Here is a 10506-nt window from a genome sequence, read left to right as displayed (position 1 = left end):
TAAATGCCATTTTCCCTTGCCTCCAGATTTTACAGGGGAAGATACTGTCTCAAATACTTTCAGCAGCTTGGATCGTAGGTTTTTTTAAAAAAACCGAAAATGCAAAACAAAATAGGGCTACTGAATTGTTTCAGGGTTAACAAGATAACGAAGGGCCCACGTGCATTTTTTCAAAACTGTTTAGCTGGACAGAAGCAAGGGACAAGGAGGCTAAACTGACCAAGCGTAATGCATCATAAACACCCGCTGCCCATATGCCTTTAAACAGAGAGGCGAGGCACTGGCTATGAAGCACTGCGACGGTCTCCTTTTTACGGCAGCAGCGTTTTCCCCACCAAAACTTTTTATCAATTGTTTACAGGCTTGTCTAGCCGCCTGGGCATCAGGCAAGGTACGAGCCTGGGACGCGAACAATGCCAGTCTCAACTTTCACTCACCCACACACACAATTCCGAGCTGACATCTCACACACACTCACACAATTCCGAGCTGACATCTCACACACACACCCACACCCACCCACAATTCCGAGCTGACATCTCACACAGCAGGGCCATGACACCGGGCTCTCCCCCACCAGCAAAATCCCCACAACCAACCCCCACAGGCCACAGCCCGCTCGGAGCCCGTCCAGCGACCGCATCCGCGCCGGGAGCTCGGCTCCCGCCTCCCCGCCCGGGCACAGCCGCCCCGGGCAGGTTGGGCCCTGGGCCGGGCGCAGCCGGGCCCGCTGCTCGCTCCCGCGCGGGCCGCCGGGCTGGGCTCCGCGGGCCGCCCCGCTCGGGGGCCGCCGGGCTGCGCACCCCGGCCGCGGCGGCTCCGCTCCAGCCTTACCTGGCGCGTCCCCGCCGATGGCAAGACCCGGGCGCGGAGGGGCCGGCGCGGGGGCGCAGCATGCCAGGGGGCCGGGGCAGAAGCCGAAGCGGCGCTAAGCGGACCCGGGCCGGCGGAGCTCCTAGCAGGGGCGCAGGCTGGGTGCCGCCATCTTACAGCCAGGCAGGGCTTCCCCGACTGGCCGCCGCCGCAGCGAGCGCCCCGCGCCAGCCCGCCCCACGCGCCGTGCGAGCAGCTCTGGGGTGGGGCGCGTCGCGCCAGAGCCCGACGCCGCCCGCCCGCCCAGCGCGGCCCGAGACGCGCGGCCCGGCCCTTTACCTAGTCAGCGCCGCGAGTCCCTGCGGCCGCCGGCTCGGCTCGGCTCGGCTCGCCTCCCCCGGGCCGCGCCGCGCCGCGTCCGGCTGCGCCTCGGCCCGGCCGCTGCCATGGCAACCGCGCCCGCGCGCCGCCCGCCCGAGTCAACAAACCCACTCACGCCCCCCACGCGCACACGCGCGGGGGGAGCGGGCGGGCGGGGCTCAGAGCCATTGAACCAGACCGTGACCCCTGGGTCTGAGGGGAAACCCCTGCCAGCCTGGGGGGTGCCGTGTCCCCCCGTGTCCCCCGCGCCTGAGCCCGCGGGACTCCGCCGCCGCTGCTGCTGGCACCCCCCCACCCGCGCCCCGCCGAGGAAGGGCCCCCGCCGCCCGTGGGAGAGGGGCTTTCCCAGCCGCGCCGGGACGGGACGCGGGAGCCCAGGCGGCGACAGGGGGGCCCGGCCCGGGCTGGGCCCGGGTGGCGCAGGACGAGCCGCCGCCGCCGCCGCCCGGAGATCCCCGCGCCGCTGTCTCCGAGCAGGGCCCGCCGGCCGCCCGCGTGGGGCCGGGGCCCGCCTCGGACCCCGCCAAGAGCGGGTTGTTCGGGCTGTTTGATGCCACCGTGTCTTCTGAAGACGCCTGGAGAGCCTCCCCCTCGCTCCCTCGGCTTGTCAGATAAGCCGCCCCAGGCCCTCTGTTCCCCCGGGACAGCGGCGTGCGTTTAACGAGGTCGTTTCGACGGTAAACGGGGCTGCCGCCGCCGTTTGCCGGGCCTGGTGTAGGGTACAGAGGTAGGGCGTCAACTGCACATACAGGACAGGACAGCAGCCATTCCGTTTCCCCTCTGCAGTGTGTTTCCCCTCCAGGGTGTGCCCGATTAATATTCCTGAAGTAATAAAATACAGCCATTCCTTGGGCCCAACTCCGCCTTGTTTGTTTCAGTTCCTATTTTGTTACCAAAATTGCCTTCGAGATAACAACAGGAGACAGCTACACTCTGAAACAGCTGAGAGAGGAAATCATAAATCCATAATACATATGCCACACACTGGAAATGAGAAGCTAATTTCCTAGTCCAGGTATCTAGGATTCCCCAGTGTGGTCCCAGAACACTAGAAAGGGCCTGATCTTGTTAGATGTTAGGAAGCCTCAACTCTGAGGAAGTGAGCTGTAGCTCAGGAAAGCTCATGCTCTAATAAATTGGTTAGTCTCTAAGGTGCGAATACAGACTAACACGGCTGTTACTCTGAAACCTATCAACTCTTATGGAGATCCTCGGAAGATCAGGCCCTAAATCCCACGTTTTCAAATGAAGCCTTTTATAAGCTTTATCTTGTTAACAGACAACCCCTGAGATGACCGGCGCTTTTTAAAACAACATTTTATAAAAAAGCAAAATTAGAGACTAACCCTCAGAACAATTTACCGAGGGTCATGGTGGATTCTCCATCACTGACCATGTTTAAAACTTGGAAGATTGGATGTTTTTCAAAAAGATCTGCTCTAGGAATTATTGCGGGGAAGTTCTCTAGTCTGTGTTATACAAGATCAGAGTGGATGATCTCAAGGAAGGATCCCTGCTGGCCTTGGAATCTAGGCATCTATGGAAGAAAACATTCCATTTAGACTAACAGCTTGTTTGCTGTTTTACCAAATGCAAACAGCCAAAAGCTTAAAGAGTGGAAATGGGGGGGGGGGTGTCACAAACACAAACTGGCCCTTCCCTAGTGGACACCACTGTAATAAAGCACTGTTTTTCATTTTAAAATATTCTAACTAGCCATAAATAGACATTTTAGCACCCCGGATGACCAAGCATATTTGCACCCTCTGCTGTGTTTTTTTCAGCATTTCTCCACCCCATTTTTTCACCTCTGTGGGTTTGCACCCTGGGCAGCTGTCCCACTCGCCCAACCCTGGTTATGGACCTGCTAATAGAGAGAGAGGCATGGTCTGAACAATGAACTGTGAACCCTTGATAGCTAATCCCAGCTCTGACAATGACGGTCTCTGTGACCAAGAGCATGGCACTTAGCCTCTGTCCCGCTATTTCCCCCACACTGATGTGTTGTTGAAATCAGTTTGTTAATCTGTGCAAAGTCATATCAAGAGTGAAAGCATTATGTATGGCTAATAAAACTGTAATGATTCCACTGTTACACATTAAGCATTTATTAATGTGTGAAATACAGAATGTAATGGAAATTCCCATTGACTTCAAGGGCAAAGTGTTAGCCCTGAAGAAGGAAGGATGGCTTTGTGATTAAGGCACTGGACTTGCCTGAGGATACCCCTCTCAGGTAGGGGACCCCTGTTATTAGGAAGAGACAGTAACAGTAATGGGGGATTTGATTATTAGAAATATAGATAATTGGGCTAGTGGTGACTGGGAGAACTGCTTGGCAAATTGCCTGCTGGATGCAAAGGCTGTGGACATCTCAAGACTATATGCAGTGCTGGGGAGGAACCCATAGTCGTGGTTCATGTAGGTACCAGTGACATAGGGAAAGGCAGGAGAGAGGTCCTAGAGGCCAAATTTAGGCTGCTAGGTTAGCGATTGAAGTCCAGGACCTCCATGGTAGCATTCTCTGAAATGCTTCCAGTTCCACACACAGGGCCAGTTTAGACAGGCAGAACTGCAGGGTCTCAATGCATGAGCAAGACAATGGTGTTCAGAGGAGAGGTATGTTAGGAAGTAGGGAACTCTTGGGAAAAAAGGAGCCTGTACAGGAAGGATGAGCTCCGCCTAAATCAAAACAGAACCAGATCGCTGGCATAAAAAATCAAAAGGTCACAGAAGAGTTTTTAGAGCCAACAGCTGTGGGAAAGCTAACAGGTGCGGAGGAGCATACAGTTCTGACATTTTAAGGCAGGATTTATTAAAGGGGATACTCCATACTCTAAAGAGAGGAGAGGATAGAAGTTGATAAAGTACACAGAGGAACTGAAGAGAAACAGTCAAATGAAAAAGAGTCCCGGTCAATTACGTCACATGGAGGCAGACAACTAAAAATGTTATAAGTGCTTCTATATAAACGAAAGAAATCTAAATACTAAGATGCGTGAACTTGAACCCTGATATTAAATGAGGATACTGGTGTAATAGGCAACACAGAAACTTGGGAGAATGATGATAATCAAAGGGACACGATAATACCAGGGTACAAAATATATTGGAAGGACAGAACAGGTTGCGCTGGTGGGGAAGTGGCACTATATAGAAATTCCCTGCTTGAATAATAAGAGTATAGCAGTAGGAATATACTACCAACCACCTGACCAGGATGGTGATGGAGACTATGAAATGCTCAAGGAGATTAAAGAGGCTACAAAAACAGAAAACCCAATAATAATGGGATATTTCAACATGTCACTTCAGGACAGGATGGAGATAAAATTTCTAGACACCATTAATGACGGCTTCTTGGAGCAGCTAGTCCTAGAACCCACAAGGGCAGAGGCATTTCTTGATTTAATCCTAAGTGCTACACACGGTCTGGTCCAAAAAGTGGATGTAACTGAACCACTCAGAAATAGTGACCATGAGTAATTTAACATTTTTGTAGGGAAGGAAACACCAAAGAAACCCACTACAGTAACACTTTAACTCCAAAAAGGGAAACTATCCAAAAATAAGGAAAATTGTTCCTTTTAATTTCCATTTAACTGTCACAAGAGTAAAATGCCTGAAAGCTGCATGGAAACTTTTTACAAATACCATAATAGAGGCTCCAACTAAATGTAGCAAGTAAAAAAAAAAAAAAAAAAATTAGCCATAGGACAAAAAAAGTCACCATGGCTAAACAACAGAGTAAAAGAGGTGGTTAGTGACAAAGAGACATCCTTTAAAAATTGGAAGTCAATTCCTCGTGAGGAAAATGGAAAAGAGCATAAACTGTGGCAAGTCAAGTGTAAAGGCATAATTAGGCAGGCCAAGAAAAAAAATTGAAGAGCAGCTAGCAAAAGACACAAAAACTAACAGCAAAATTGTTCTTAAGTACATCAGAAGCAGGAAGTCTGACAAACAATCAGCGGGGCCACTGGATGATCGAGGTGCTAAAGGAGCACTCAAGGAATACAAGGCTGTTGCAGAGAAGCTAAATGAATTCTTTGCATTGATCTTCGCTGCAGAGGATGTGAAGGAGATTCCCACATCACAGCCATTCTTTTTAGGTGACAAATCTGACAAACAGACCCAGACTGAGGTGTCAGTAGAGGAGGCTTTGGAACAAATTGATAAATTCAACAGTAATAATGCACCAGAACCAGATAGTATTCACTCAGGAGTTCTGAAGGAACTCAAATATGAAATTGCAGAACTAACAATTGTGGTACGTAACCTATTGCTTAAATCAGACTCTGTACCACTCTGTGACTGGCGTAAAGCTACTGTAATGCCAATTTTTTTCTAAAAGGCTCCAGAGGTGATCCTGGCAATTACAGGCTAGTAAGTCTAACTTCAGTACCAGGTAAATAGTAAAGAACAGAATTATCAGACACACAGATGAAAATGATATGTTGGGGAAGGGTCAATATGTTTTTTATAAAGGGAAATCATGCCTCACCAATCTACTAGAATTCTTTGAGGGGATCAACAAACCTGGACAAGAATGAACCAGTGAATATAGTGTACTTGAAGTTTCAGAAAGCCTTTGACAACGTCCCACACCAAAGGCTGTTAAGCAAAGTAAGACATCATGGGATAAATGGGAAGGTCCTTTCATGGACCAGTAACTGCTTCAAAGACAGGAAACTAAAGGTAGGAATATATGGTCAGTTTTCACAACGGAGAGAGGTAAATGGCGAGTTCCCCCAAGGATGGGTACTGGGACCAGTGCTGTTCAACATATTCCTAAATGATCTGGAAAAAGAGGTAAACAATAAAGTGACAAAGTTTGTAGATGATACAAAGTTATTCAAGATCATTAAGTCCAAAGGAGACCGTAAAGAGTTCCACATGAAATTCCATATTGATAAATGCAAAGTAATGGACATTGGAAACCATAATTCCAGCTATACATATAAAATGATGGGGGTCTAAATTAGCTGTTACCACTCAAGAGAGAGATCGTGAATCATTGTGGGTAGTTCTCTGAAAACATCCGCTCAATGTGCAGCGGCAGCCGAAAAAGCTAATAGAATGTTGGGAATCATTAGGAAAGGATAGACAATAAGACAGAAAATATCAAAATGCCCTTATATAAATCCATGAGACGCCCACACCTTGAGTATTGCATGTAGTTCTGATCACCCCATCTCAAAAAAGATACGTTAGAATTGAAAAAGTACAGAGAAGGGCTAAAAAAATTATTAGAGGTATGGAACAGCTTTCATATGGGAGAAATTAAAACTAGTAGGATTATTCATCTTAGAAAAAAGATGATATGGGGGATATGACAGAAGTCTATAAAAGTATATAAAATTATGAATGGTGGGGAGAAAGTGAATAAGGAAGTGTTATTTACCCCTATACATAACACAAGAACCAGGTGTCACCCAATGAAATTAATAGGCAGCAGGTTCAAAATTAACAGAAGGAAGTACTTCTTCATACAATGCACAGTCAACTTGTGGAACTCATTGCCAGGGAATGTTGCAAAGGCTAAAAGTGTAAGTGGATTAAAAAAGAATTAGATAAACTGGAACTGGACGACTGAGGATGGATTGTTTGATAATTGCCCTGTTACGTTCATTCCCGCTGAAGCCTCTGGCACCAGCAATTGTCAGAAGACAGGATATTGGGCTAGATGGACCATTGGTCTGACCCAATATGGCTGTTCTTATGAATGAGCCTCAAGAGATCTGGATTCTGCCACTTAGGAGGACATTTTCTCAAGTAATCAGTGATCTTGGGGAACCAATCTGAGACAAAATGGGAAACAAACATGGAGACAGCTTAAATCACTGGACATTTTTGGAAATGTTAGCCCTAGTCTCTCATTGCCTCAGTTTCCCCATCCGTTGAATGGGGAGCATTATACTTCTTACCTGCCTCACAGGAAGGGTAAGAGCCAGGAGGGTAAATCCATTAATGTATGCAAGGGACTGAGAGACGTACGAAAGCCTAGAGATACATGGGAGTCGTAACATAAATACATGTTAATGCCCGATAGGGCAGCACCTGACTGCCTTGCCCCACACAAGAGGTAAAGCAAGAATTATGATGGCACAGTTACTATAATAGTGCAGTTCAGAATAGCCAGACACACAGACAGGAAACTTAAAATCCTCCTGTACCAAGACAGCATCAGCCAGGACCTGCTAGCAGAGTATCCAGCCTTCCATGCAGCGTCTGTACATTAGCAAACAGTGGGCTGACAGGTTTCAGTATGCAAGGTAGCGCATGTCGGATGCTCTACCCTGAGGCAAAAAGGAGAAGGGAGACGGGAAAATAAAGTGCGTCTGTACCAATGGGCCTGCACACAGGAGTAGATTCAAAGCAATTACAGTCAGATTTGAATTACACACCACAGTGTTCCTGGCAGGGCTACAGCAACCTCACAAGTCGTGGAGGGGCAGGGGGGGGGGGGCGGTTGCACAACACCAGGCTCCAGATCCTGGAGTCATCTCAGAGGGGAGGAACTCATTCTCAGGCTGAAGAGAGCACCGCTTTGATGCAAGGAGCACCCAGCATCCCTCCTTTCATTAATCTCATTGTCCTTTATGAGACACATCCCCCCACATCTGAAACCTGCATGTGCAACTGCCTCCCAGAAATCTGGTGCTAGCCTGCTTTGATTAGTGTTAAGTGTTGACACCAGAAATGCCGAATCATCAGACTGAGGTTATAAACAAGGTTATTTATACCTACAGAAATGAATCCCACATCATGCAGGAGTTGGAGCAAGGGACGGGGCGTTAGGACTCTTGGGTTTCAGTCCTGTCCCTGACACTGTGTGTGACCTCAGACAAACTACAACCCCTCTGTGCCTTAATTTACCTGGTTGTTAAGCAGGATTCAATACTAGGGACTCCAATCCCATGCTCTTTGCACATCCAAAGCTCCGTTTGAAGTCGGTGTGGTACAGTGGAGGTCACACAATCCCGCCCTAGCACTGAGCCACACGCACAGGGGTTCGCTGCTGCCCTGCACCTTACCTCGTCAGTTACACGTGTGCAAAATAGAACTGGTAGCAGTTTCCCAAATTTTCTAGATTCACAGAGTTTAAGGCCAGAAGGGATCATCTACTCTGACTTCCCATACATCACAGGCCATTACATTTCACCCAGCTCCTCCCCTGCTTTGAGCCCAATGACTTGTGTTTCACTAAAGTCAGATTGAAAATGCTAAATTGGGAACATTTCTAGCCCAGAGTCACATGTTATAACCCCCCTGGCACTGGTGTGAATGGAACCAGCTCACTATTACAGGCCCCCCTCTGTGCCTGGCCTGTGCAGGAGATGAATCTGTTACAGCCCCTAGCTCAAGCTTCAGATGCTCATGCATTCAGCATGGGAGGAGGTCCCCAGCATGGATCTGGGAAGAGAGTGCTGTCACTTATATGACTAAAATAGTCACAGGGAAACGATGAATTGGGCCCAAAGTTGGCGCTACTCAAAACTGTGTCCAATCTCCTCTGACCTTCTCTAGAACCAGACTGTGCAGCTCCTGAATATACCCTGAGCTCTCACCTGCAGCCCCAAAAGTACTTGGGATCCACAAAACCACCCCAGACAAGGTGAAACCAAATGGAACCAATGCTGCCCTCTCCTGCTGATCCCTTCAGGGTCATTGGCTGGGTGCCCACCTTATGGGGGCAATAACCCACAACTCCTGTCTAGGGCTAGGGGCATTGGGAAGCTGCAGTTAATTAATGTTTGTGAAGCCCTCTGTGAACTGCAGATAAAAGGAGCTTCACAGCAGCAAACTATGATTATCCTCCCTCTACAACCCATTATTTTCCTGGCCTCCCTCATTTTGACTCACACCACGTCCTATATTTGGACCTTGGCAGGCTGACAGGGAGGCAGCTTTCCATGGCTAGTTTTATAGCTGCTTCACATTTGCGGGTTGCTGAGTTCTTCCGCAGCGTAGGAGCCGTTCCCAGCATCACTTGCAGCAGATTTGCACCATCAATTTATTAGAAACACAGAGCAAGAGTGTGCAGAACATCAGCTCGTTTTAGCAGGTCATTGACTTGCCTTATATTATTAGTGAAAAGCCATCAAGGGCCAGATCCTCCATTTCCGGGATGCCTATTATATCAGTATCCTCATTTAATACCAGGCACTCAAGTTCACCCATCTTCGTATTTGGATTTCTTTCGTTTGTATAGAAGCACTTATAACATTTTTCCATATTTAGTTGTCTGCCTCCATGTGACGTAATTGACCGGGACTCTTTTTCATTTGACTGTTTCTCTTCAGTTCCTCTGTGTACTTTATCAACTTCTATCCTCTCCTCTCTTTAGAGTATGGAGTATCCCCTTTAATAAATCCTCCACTAACGGATGTCTCTGTTGGAACCGTGTGCTCTCCCGTACCCACTGGCTTTCCCCCAGCTGCTGATTTAAAATCTCCTCTATGATCTTTTGAATTTTACATGCCAGCAGTTTGTTTCTACTTTGGTTTACATACAGCTCATCCTTCCTATACTGACTTCTCCTTTCCCCAAAGTTTCCCCAGTTCCTGATAAACTTAAATTCCTCTTCTGAACAACATTGTCTCATCCATGCATTGAGACCCTGTAGTTCTGCCTGTCAAACTGGTCCCATGCATGGAACTGGAAGCATTTCAGAGAAGGCTACCATGGAGGTCCTGGACTTTAATCTCTTACCTAGCAGCCTAAATTTGGCCTCCAGGACCTCTCTCCTACCTTTTCCTGTGTCACTAGTACCATAGCCACCAGCCCCGCCCCAGCACTGCATGTAAGTCTGTCTAGATCTCTCAAGAGATCCGCAACCTTTGCATGTAGCAGGCAAGGCACCAGGCCATTCTCCCAGTCATCACAAACCCAGCAATCTGTATTTCTAGTAATTGAATCCCCCATTGCTATTACCTGGCTCTTCCTAATTACCGGGGTCCCATCCCCCAGAGAGGTATTCTTAGTGTAAGTGGATGCCATGGCATCATCTGGAAGGAGGGTTCCAATTTTGGGATTGTTTCCCTCCACTTCAGTTGGATGTTCTCATTCCCCGAGACTTTCATCTTCCAACAGCACAGAGGCTGTCAGACCGGGGTTGGGACCATTCTGCTGTGTCCCGGAAAGTCTCATCTATGTACCTCTGTCCCCTGTAGCTCCTCCAGCTCAGCCTCTCTGGCGTCAAGAGCCCGTATTTGGTCTCTGAGGGCCAGGAGTTACTTGCACTGAATACACACAGACGCCACCTACCCGCAAGGCAGGGAATTGTACATGCTGCATTCAGTGCAATAAACT

The 10506-nt window shown here is 48.5% G+C and overlaps 1 protein-coding gene across 8 annotated transcripts in view; it reads right to left on the bottom strand.

The window, feature by feature from the left end:
- Nucleotides 1–1230, bottom strand: part of MBNL3 (muscleblind like splicing regulator 3) — a 122806-nt gene extending 121576 nt beyond the window's left edge. For 3 of the 8 annotated variants that reach the window (XR_012160639.1, XM_073358511.1, XM_073358512.1), the window contains exon 1: nt 835–1072. The gene's annotated coding sequence lies outside the window, so the exon portion shown is untranslated. Of the gene's footprint in view, nt 1–834; nt 1078–1152 lie in introns of those variants that run through there. The other 5 variants (XM_073358514.1, XM_073358515.1, XM_073358508.1 and 2 more) reach the window with 4 other exon arrangements.
- Between the last annotated feature and the right edge of the window lie 9276 nt (nt 1231–10506).

This window comes from Lepidochelys kempii, chromosome 9, assembly GCF_965140265.1.
Source record: "Lepidochelys kempii isolate rLepKem1 chromosome 9, rLepKem1.hap2, whole genome shotgun sequence".
Classification (NCBI taxonomy): Eukaryota; Metazoa; Chordata; order Testudines; family Cheloniidae; genus Lepidochelys; species Lepidochelys kempii.
This window is presented reverse-complemented; position numbering and strand designations above follow the sequence as displayed.